At 33.8% G+C, this 8,793-nt stretch overlaps 1 pseudogene across 1 annotated transcript; it reads left to right on the forward strand.

The window, feature by feature from the left end:
• The first annotated feature begins 1,799 nt into the window (after positions 1 to 1,799).
• On the forward strand, positions 1,800 to 6,277 carry LOC146916631 (kinesin-like protein KIN-14R; annotated as a pseudogene). Its single transcript, XR_015015179.1, has 8 exons — positions 1,800 to 2,102; positions 2,433 to 2,734; positions 2,822 to 2,993; positions 4,125 to 4,234; positions 4,335 to 4,434; positions 4,554 to 4,640; positions 4,764 to 4,940; positions 5,765 to 6,277. The product of XR_015015179.1 is annotated as a kinesin-like protein KIN-14R (transcript).
• Positions 6,278 to 8,793: the final 2,516 nt, after the last annotated feature.

An 8,793-nucleotide genomic window follows, 5' to 3' on the forward strand; every position in this document is an offset into this window, starting at 1 on the left:
TTGATTTTAGTCCCTCAAAATGAGGACTAAAATGAATATTATAGGGACCAATTTCAATATGAAATGATTTTACAAGGACTAAAACAAAATACCAAGGACCAAAACCAAATTTTCTATATTTGCAGGGACTAAAACTAAAAATATATTTTTATAGGGACTAAAACCAATATGCCAGATATTTGCAGGGACCATTTCCATATTTAAGTCATGTAAAAAAATAGATGCTTAAATAACACATGGAAGAGGTAACAACAATTTTTTTTTTTACAAATTAAAATTAATATATGGTTGTTTTTGACATATTTTTATATCAAAGTTTTTTTTTAAAAGTCGGTATCCGGTCGAAGGACCGACTAATCCGAGGGGACCAATCCCACCGCCCATTTGCGGGACCCTGTTCTAAGCCAGAGCAAGCTCTGTATGGACTTGCCCACCGAAATTGACACTTGTGGGAATCGAACCTAAGACCTTGAGAGGAGCAAACTCCAAGATCCCAAGTCAACCACTAGGCCAACCCCAAAGTTAATACATATTAAATATAGAAATTGCATCGGTTTAGAAAAATTTCGTGTTCTCTTGTCTAAGAAGAGATCGAGAATAATTAGTTATGGGACGTAAAATTGTCATTGTATAGACATAAGTAAATAAAAAAAATAGACTTGAGAATTTAAGTTGAAAGTATATAATTTTTTTTTTATAAATCAATGAGGTAATAATGTTGGAATCAAGGAATTCAAAATTTGTTGGCATCCAAGCCCCTTATCGCCTAAAGAAATTACTGAAAGTAAGATATTATTAAAATTTTCAATAGAGAACAACCATCTTAAGATGACAAGATCAAAGTACGAGGAAGGAACATGTACAAGCAACTTCCTCATTAAGAAATTTATTAGAAAACCATGTAAGAGAAAACATTATGATGGCAAAAGGAGTGTAGTTAATACAACTCAAAAAAGACAAATTAAATCTGAAAGAAGTATTTCCAACTTTTTTCTAGTAGTTCCTAGTACAATGAAGTAAACTATCCGTCCAAATGGCACGACAAGGAAGAACAATGGTAATGACATGCTATTTTACTTAATTTTTAGCATTTATTTCAGTCATTTTTATTTAGTTTTAATCTAAAATAGAGAAATATTAGAATAATTGCCTATTGTTTTCGGGACATTTTGTAATGTTTTATATTTGAGTCATGTAATTCTATTTTTCACAAAACATAGGAATTTTGGGGTGTTTTGATGTAATTCTAGAAGAAATCATGCAAATCGACAAAGCAAAACATCTTGAAGACTTGTGATGATCTTGGGAAGTGTTGGATATTTGTGTATTACCTTCATTATTGCTAAAACAAATATTCATGTATGATGTTGGATATGATGTTCCAACATCTTGGCACGGTTCAGTGTGCCCTGTTTATGTGTCTTGGTTTTCGTTCGCTTCATCATATTAAGGAATTCACGCCTTATTTCTTCACTACTACAAAATACACATTTAACATCAAGGGGGTTTTAGTTTTCACATCAGCAGAGAAAATATCTGAAGGGAAAGATACACAGTATGAGTTTTAACATCAGTTGGCATAAGCAAATGAAGGGAATTCCTAATAGCATATACCATTTACATCAGTGCATAATTGAGATGAAGGGAAAAACACGCGGTGGCATTTTCGCAATTTGAGCGAAAACATTTGCTAACTTATTTTTACATCAGTGGGTTAGAACTGCCTGATGTGAAAACAAATTTTCACTTTACCTTATCCCTTCCTCTCTATCGTAAAAACACATCCACGCTTTCACTTTCTCACTTCTTCGTCCTCACTTTTTCACTTCTTCTTCTAAATTTCGAAATTCAAAATTGAAAGAACTCACCGCTCACACTTTCTCGTCATCTTTCTCTCGCGCTCTGAATCTCTCTCTATCAAGCAAATTTCAAAATGGAACCGATTCAATCCAACAAATTTCACAATGACCCACAAACCCTAATCCCAAACCAACAAGAAGATTCAGTAATGGAAGATGCAAACGATTCCTTGTTCGATTCTATGCTTGTTGATTCAAGTTCAAAACTCATTCAAAATGGCTTCACCAGATCTCAAAATTCAGGTTTGAATTTCCCAATTTCAGTTTATAGTTTTTATGATTCACACACAATACGATGAAAATATGTAAAATTTGCTTTTCTTTTTCCCCTCTTTCCAAGTACAATACCCAATCAACAGTTGAAAAATGTGTGTTTTTTTTACAATTATTGACAAAAATGTTGGTAAGTAAATTAGGTTTAATTGGGGTTTTAGAATTATTGTTTAGGTTTTGATAAATTGTAAATCTGGGTAGTTTGAAAAATGTAACACTAGAACTAGAATATTCCAAGAATTAATATTACGTATTAATTTGTTAAATTAAGTGTTCACTTTTAATGTATATATTTTGAAGCAGAGGAGTGTGTAATGTTTGTAAATGCGAGAGGGGAGGCGACTAATGAAGGAGCTGATCGAGTGTAGTTTCTGAGTGACACTTTTTTTGACGGTGGCAATGTTTTCCGCACGAATGAGGCGATAGTGGAAGGTGGAGATTTCCCGTCGATATATCAGTCAACTCGGGTGGGAAGTTTTAGTTATAGAATTGATAACCTTCCTCCTGGACAATATCTTGTTGACCGGCATTTTGTGGAGATCATTAATGTAAATGGGCCGAAAGGAATGAGGGTGTTCAATGTTTACATACAAGAAGAAAAGGTGAGCTTTTTCGCAGAATTAATGCTTTTGCATTTGAGAAACTTGTAGCTTGAACTCATTTTTTAATTGTAATAATATGGCTGGCAGGTTCTATCTGAATTGGATATCTATGCAGCTGTTGGAGTCAAAAAGCCACTACAGCTGATTGATTGTCAGGCCACTGTGAAGGATGATGGGGTGATTCTCATAAGATTTGAGAGTTTAAATGGAAGCCCAGTTGTTAGTGGGATCTGCATTAGGAGAGCGACAAAAGAGTCAGGTACTTAATTTCTTCAGTTTACTGTGCTTGATTAGTTTTTCTGGTGGTATTGAAGTTACTCATCAATTTGTTCTGACAAATCAATGTAAGACATGTATATTGCTTTCAATAATCTCTTGTTGCATCAAGAGAAACATAGAACCCTTAAAATTGCAGTACTGGATTCCAAAAAATATCAAATTAACTAGTGCTAGCGTTCTTTAATTTAAAGGATTAAAATGTTGATTTACTCATGACATACCACCAAAAATAGTATGTTGAAACTACACGTGTGAAGTGAGAAAGTTTCACATTGGTTAATAATGATCCAAGTGATAATAATATAAATGTAAAGAATAAGATTCATACTAGTATAAAACTATATGCATGGTTTATCAATGCATACTAGTATAAAACTATATGCATAGTTTATCAATGCATCACTTCTTTGATAAAGCTAGAATTCTTTATTAATAGCAAAGAATAAGATTCATGTAGTGATGATCACAAAGTACATTAACAATTCTGGCATTCAGTAAACAGAAATTTTGTTAACTTCATCAGTCACCACAAGATGGTGCATTCTTCTTATGGCTTCTTTTTGGACAATCTTTTGGCTCTTCGGTCTTCATATAACACATAATTAGCATTCCTCAAAATATCTATCTAGAATGTCATGAAAGGAAAACCATCAGCAATAAAAATGAAAGAAACTATATAAAGTTAAATAACTACATATATTGATACCACAAGAACCGAACGCGTTTCTCCAATAGAAGATGGAAAACAAAAAGTGAGTCTTAATCAAAAGTTGTCAAAAATGGCAGGGCAAATCTCCTTTGGCAAAGCTGAAACATTCCTGTTTAAGATTTTTACTCCTCTCTGCCAAAAGAGATTTTCCCTATCATTCCTCAACAGCAGAACAAATACCACACTTTCAAGCTCCAAGTATGCTTGAACAAAACGTAGGTCTTATATATTGATAGCTCTAAGCACCTAACTTGGATATGCCACTCAAAAGAAGCAGTATGAAGCAGCATATGCTAGCACAATTCCAATTTGAGGTTCTTGTTATTTACTTCATTGTCAATTCCAATTCTCTTTCCTAGTAAATCTTAGACCTTTCTCAGCTAGATTAATGTGATTTGTCAGAACAAACTGCTGAAAAACAAGCTGAGAACCTGAGGAGTATCTCTAACAGATATGAACTTGATAAGAAGAAATGGGCAGAAACAATTATCAGTTTACAGGAAAAAGTACAGGTAAATGATAAAGAGTGATGTTTAGAGTTACTAACTTACTATCATTTTTTATAACTCTCAGAAACACATTAAGAGTATCGACACTAAATTTGTTTTGCAGTTGATGAAGAGTGAGCAGTCTCGGCTTTCCTTTGAAGCACATGAATGTGTTGATTCAATCCCTGAATTAAATAAGATGGTTTATGCAGTACAGGAGTTGGGTATGCTTCAGTTACATTGTTCATTCTCCATTTTTATTAATCAAGACTGAAGATTTGTACTTTTTTTTAGTTTTGAAGTAGTTTGAATCGTGATAAAGGGCTAGATTTTTTTTATGCAGTTAAGCAGTGTGAAGATCTTAAAGTGAAGTATTATGAAGAGATGACACAGAGAAAGAAGCTCTTCAATGAAGTTCAAGAGGCTAAAGGTATGTCATTGTTATCATGTTTACTTATTCTATTTAGTATAAGTAGACTTTGTTTCTATTTGACAAGAATTATTATAAGTCAAAGACGTTAAATTCTAATGTGCTTTTGTTATGAATACACAGGAAACATCAGAGTTTTTTGCCGTTGTCGACCATTGAATAAGGTTGAAATGTCAGCTGGGTGTACAACAGTTGTGGATTTTGATGCAGCAAAAGATGGATGCCTTGGGATTTTGGCAACTGGCTCCTCGAAAAAATCTTTCAGATTTGACAGGGTTTATACACCAAAAGATGATCAAGGTATGTGTAGAATATGATACAAGAACTCTGTTTGCTTGACAATCATTAATCATTATTGTCATATTAGTTCGCGGTTCATATTATTTTTATTACTAGTCACAAACCCACACGGGTATGGGGAATGCTTTAACCTGATAATTAATTGAGCAAAATGATTACGTATCTTCAAAAAAAGTTGTTTAACTTGTAAAACAATAATAGTATTTAACCGAAGTTGGCATTGCGACTTGTTAATTGTCATAGCACAAGAAACAATAATTGGAAATTGTTTTCCTTGACAAAAAAAAAAAGAAGAAAAAACCATCAATTTAACAACAGATGAAATAATGCTATCTAAACTGAGGTGCATCTCGAAGGATAGGGAAAAGAGTTAGGCATAACTAATGCCCAAACTAAAATATTCAATCTTGACTATGCTAATTAGTGATGGCCATAGCAGTACTTGACATATCAAAGTCAGTACAATCATTTAAACATAATATATAAATATAAGGTTTTTTTTAGAGGAAATAAATTAAGGTTAAATATTTTCAGGTAAAACCATATTGTCAGGTAACAAAATATGAGAAAAATTTGTACTTACATATTCCAATGAAAATTGTTGGATTATCAATCATTTTGTGTTAGTTAATTGCAAAGTTATTGGTCGTACTATGTGGTCCAGCCAGCCAGCCACTCTGAATTCTGAAATGTAGGCAAAATGGGCCGAACTATGTGATCAAATATCGCTTGTTTGTGTTTTTTGTATCTTTTTACTATCGGACTAGGTTGCTGTTCTAGTTGTTTACTTATCTTGGTTGTATGTAAATTTTGATTTCGTGCAGGTTTAGATTTGGACCGTGGAAGTTATCTTGGCCAATATACAGGAGGGGCAGTAAAGCAAGCACTTGTGGATGAAGCATCCATTAACAATGCTGTATCAGAAAATTTCGCAACATTGATGCGTCTTGGTCCAAAGGATGTCTGCACTCTAGAGAATCAAGAGTTAGCTCGTGAAGCTGCAAGGCAAGGGATTGTGTTGCTTAAAAATAGTCCAGTTATTATAGGCCCTAATGCTAACGCTACAATACAAGGGTCATGATTGGAAACTATGAAGGTAACAATATTTCCTACCTTAGCAATTTGCATAAGTATATGACTTGGTCATATTGTGGATATAATATGAAGTTTTGGAAAATGCATCCATTATATCTATGTAGAAACATAAAATATATTAATTGATTACAAAATATATCTATTTAAAGTTTTGTTTTGCTGTTGTATTGAGGGATAATTTATAACTGTTCCACAACTTTAAAATTATTTTAATTATTAAATTTAAATATTTTGAAGGATAATTTATAAATGTTTAGATTTCTTGTAGTGTATAATAACTTCTTTGATTGTATTTATATATGCATGTACTTTTTTATATAAAAAATATTGATGTAGCATAAAAATATCCATAATTTTTTTTCTTATTTTTAATATAAAAGGAAAGAGGTCTCATGCTGATCTGGTAAGCAGTTTTAAAAAAAAAAAGCATTTTTTTTTAAATTTTTTTGGATTTCACATCAGTGGGTAAAAGGACTGATGGACTGATGTGAAGTATACATGTTTAACTTCAGTTTCTATCGTAAAACTGATGTGAAAACCCTGCTGTTAAATTTTAAAGAGAGCGTACCACATCAGTGCAATAAAGGCCTGATGTGGAAAAAAAGATTTCACATCAGTTCGTACCTGATGTGAAAAGATGTGAACATACCACATCATATCACTTTACATCAGTTGCCACCTGATGTGAAAAGTGCTTTTCAACTGATGTAAAAACTCATTTCTGTAGTAGTGCTTGTTGGCCAAGTAGCGTGTTTTTTTGTCTAGACTCAGCTGTGTTTTTATTTCCTAAAGGACTAACAATATTTTAGGACACTTTGGATGTGTATGGTTTGTTCCTAAAGATGTTCAGACATCTTAGGAGTTACTTTATTTTCTATTGATTCTTGTTAACTGGATCAGCTTTAGGATCTACATTGTTCTAAAGCCCAACAAGACTATTTAGCCTGCATTGCTTCAGTATATATACAAGACTGCAAGACCTAATTATTAATTCAAGCCGTCATTGAAGAAATAGCTTTTTTACGGTTTTGAGTCATTGTTATTTGTGAGCCTTTCTTGTATCACCTTGATACATGTTAAGGACTGTGTTTTATTGAATTGTAAGTTGTGTAACTCCTAAGCTTTGAAGCACAGTGGTAGTTTGTGTTTGAAGGTAACTTCATCTTATTGAGTTGTAATCTGATAATCACATGGGCTGTAATTGATTGAGTTGAAGTGAGATGGGATCTCAGATCTAGGAGTTTCTAGGTTGAAGTCAATACGGGTAGGTCCTAGGTCTAGAGTTGTAAACTTTGAGTTTATTGAGAACTTAGAATAAGGACTACACTAGTGGATTTCCTTCCTAGCTTGGTAGCCTCCAGAGTAGGTGTGTTTCTCACCGAACTAAGTTAACAATCCATGCGTGCATTTTCTTTCTTGTCTTTTACTTTTACGTGTTTATGTTTGTTATTGTTAGCATGATGTTTAAACATTAAACACAACATTCGACTTCGTGCATCTGGTGTTGGAACATCGTATAGAACATCTTAAAGCTAACATGCCAGAATTTCAATTAGCATCAGAGCAGGCACCCTTCCTGTTTTGGGGTGAGTTCCAGGGAAGATTCTTTCTAGCGTTATGGACAAGGAAGCAGGATTTGTGAACATACCACCTCTGTTGGATGGTTCCAACTATGACTATTGGAAATCACGTATGAGTGCTTTCCTCAAATCCATAGATAGCAGGACCTGGAAAGAAGTACTGAGGGGTTGGGAACATCTTGTGGTTCTTGACAAAGATGGAAACAAGACAGCTGTTTTAAAACCAAAAGAAGATTGGTCCACTGCTGAAGATGAATTAGCTCTTGGAAACTCCAAAGCATTGAATGCATTGTTCAATGGGGTAGACAAGAATATGTTCAGATTGATCAAACATTGCACTGTGGCTAAGGATGCTTGTGAAATTCTAAAAACTACTCATAAAGGTACATTCAAAGCGAAAAGTTCAAGACTTTATCTTCTTACTACAAAATTTGAAAATCTAAAAATGATGGAGGATGAGAACATATAGGATTATCACTTGAACATTCTTGATATTGCTAATTCATTTGACTCACTTCGAGAGAAGATCTTTGATGAAAATCTTGTTAGAAAAATTCTCAGATCTCTATCTAAGAGATTTGATATGAAAGTAACCGCTATTAAGAAGCCCAGGACATCTCAAGTTTGAAACCGCTATTAAGAAGCCCAGGACATCTCAAGTTTGAAGGTTGATGAGTTGATAGGATCACTTCAGAACTTTGACATAACTATCAATGACAAGACTGATAAGAAAGGCAAAGGTATCGCTTTTGTTTCAAATGTTGATGAAGAGACACAAGGAAATCATAAGGATGATGAAAGCTTGTCAGAGGCTATTGTGCTACTTGGAAGACAGTTTAAGAGAATTTTGAAGCAAGTTGATAGAAGACCCAGGGCTGGTCAGAACATCAAGTTCAACATCGATAATAAACCAGGTAATGTGAAGAAGGTGAGAACTGATGAGAAGAACATTCAATCCAAAGGGGTCCAATGTCATGAATGTGAAGGATATGGTCACATAAGAACAGAATGTGCCAAATTTCTCAAGAGACAAAAGAAAAGCTTGGCTGTCTCTTGGTCTGATGAAGATGACTCAGAAGGAGAAGTGGAAAGTAAATCTGCTAAACATGTCACTGCTATGATGAATAGAGTTATGTCAGATACTGAATCATGTGATGGAGAACTAAGTTATGAAGAGT

Source organism: Medicago sativa, chromosome 6, assembly GCF_051527215.1.
Source record: "Medicago sativa cultivar Bolivia chromosome 6, Bolivia_mono, whole genome shotgun sequence".
NCBI classification, from domain to species: Eukaryota; Viridiplantae; Streptophyta; class Magnoliopsida; order Fabales; family Fabaceae; genus Medicago; species Medicago sativa.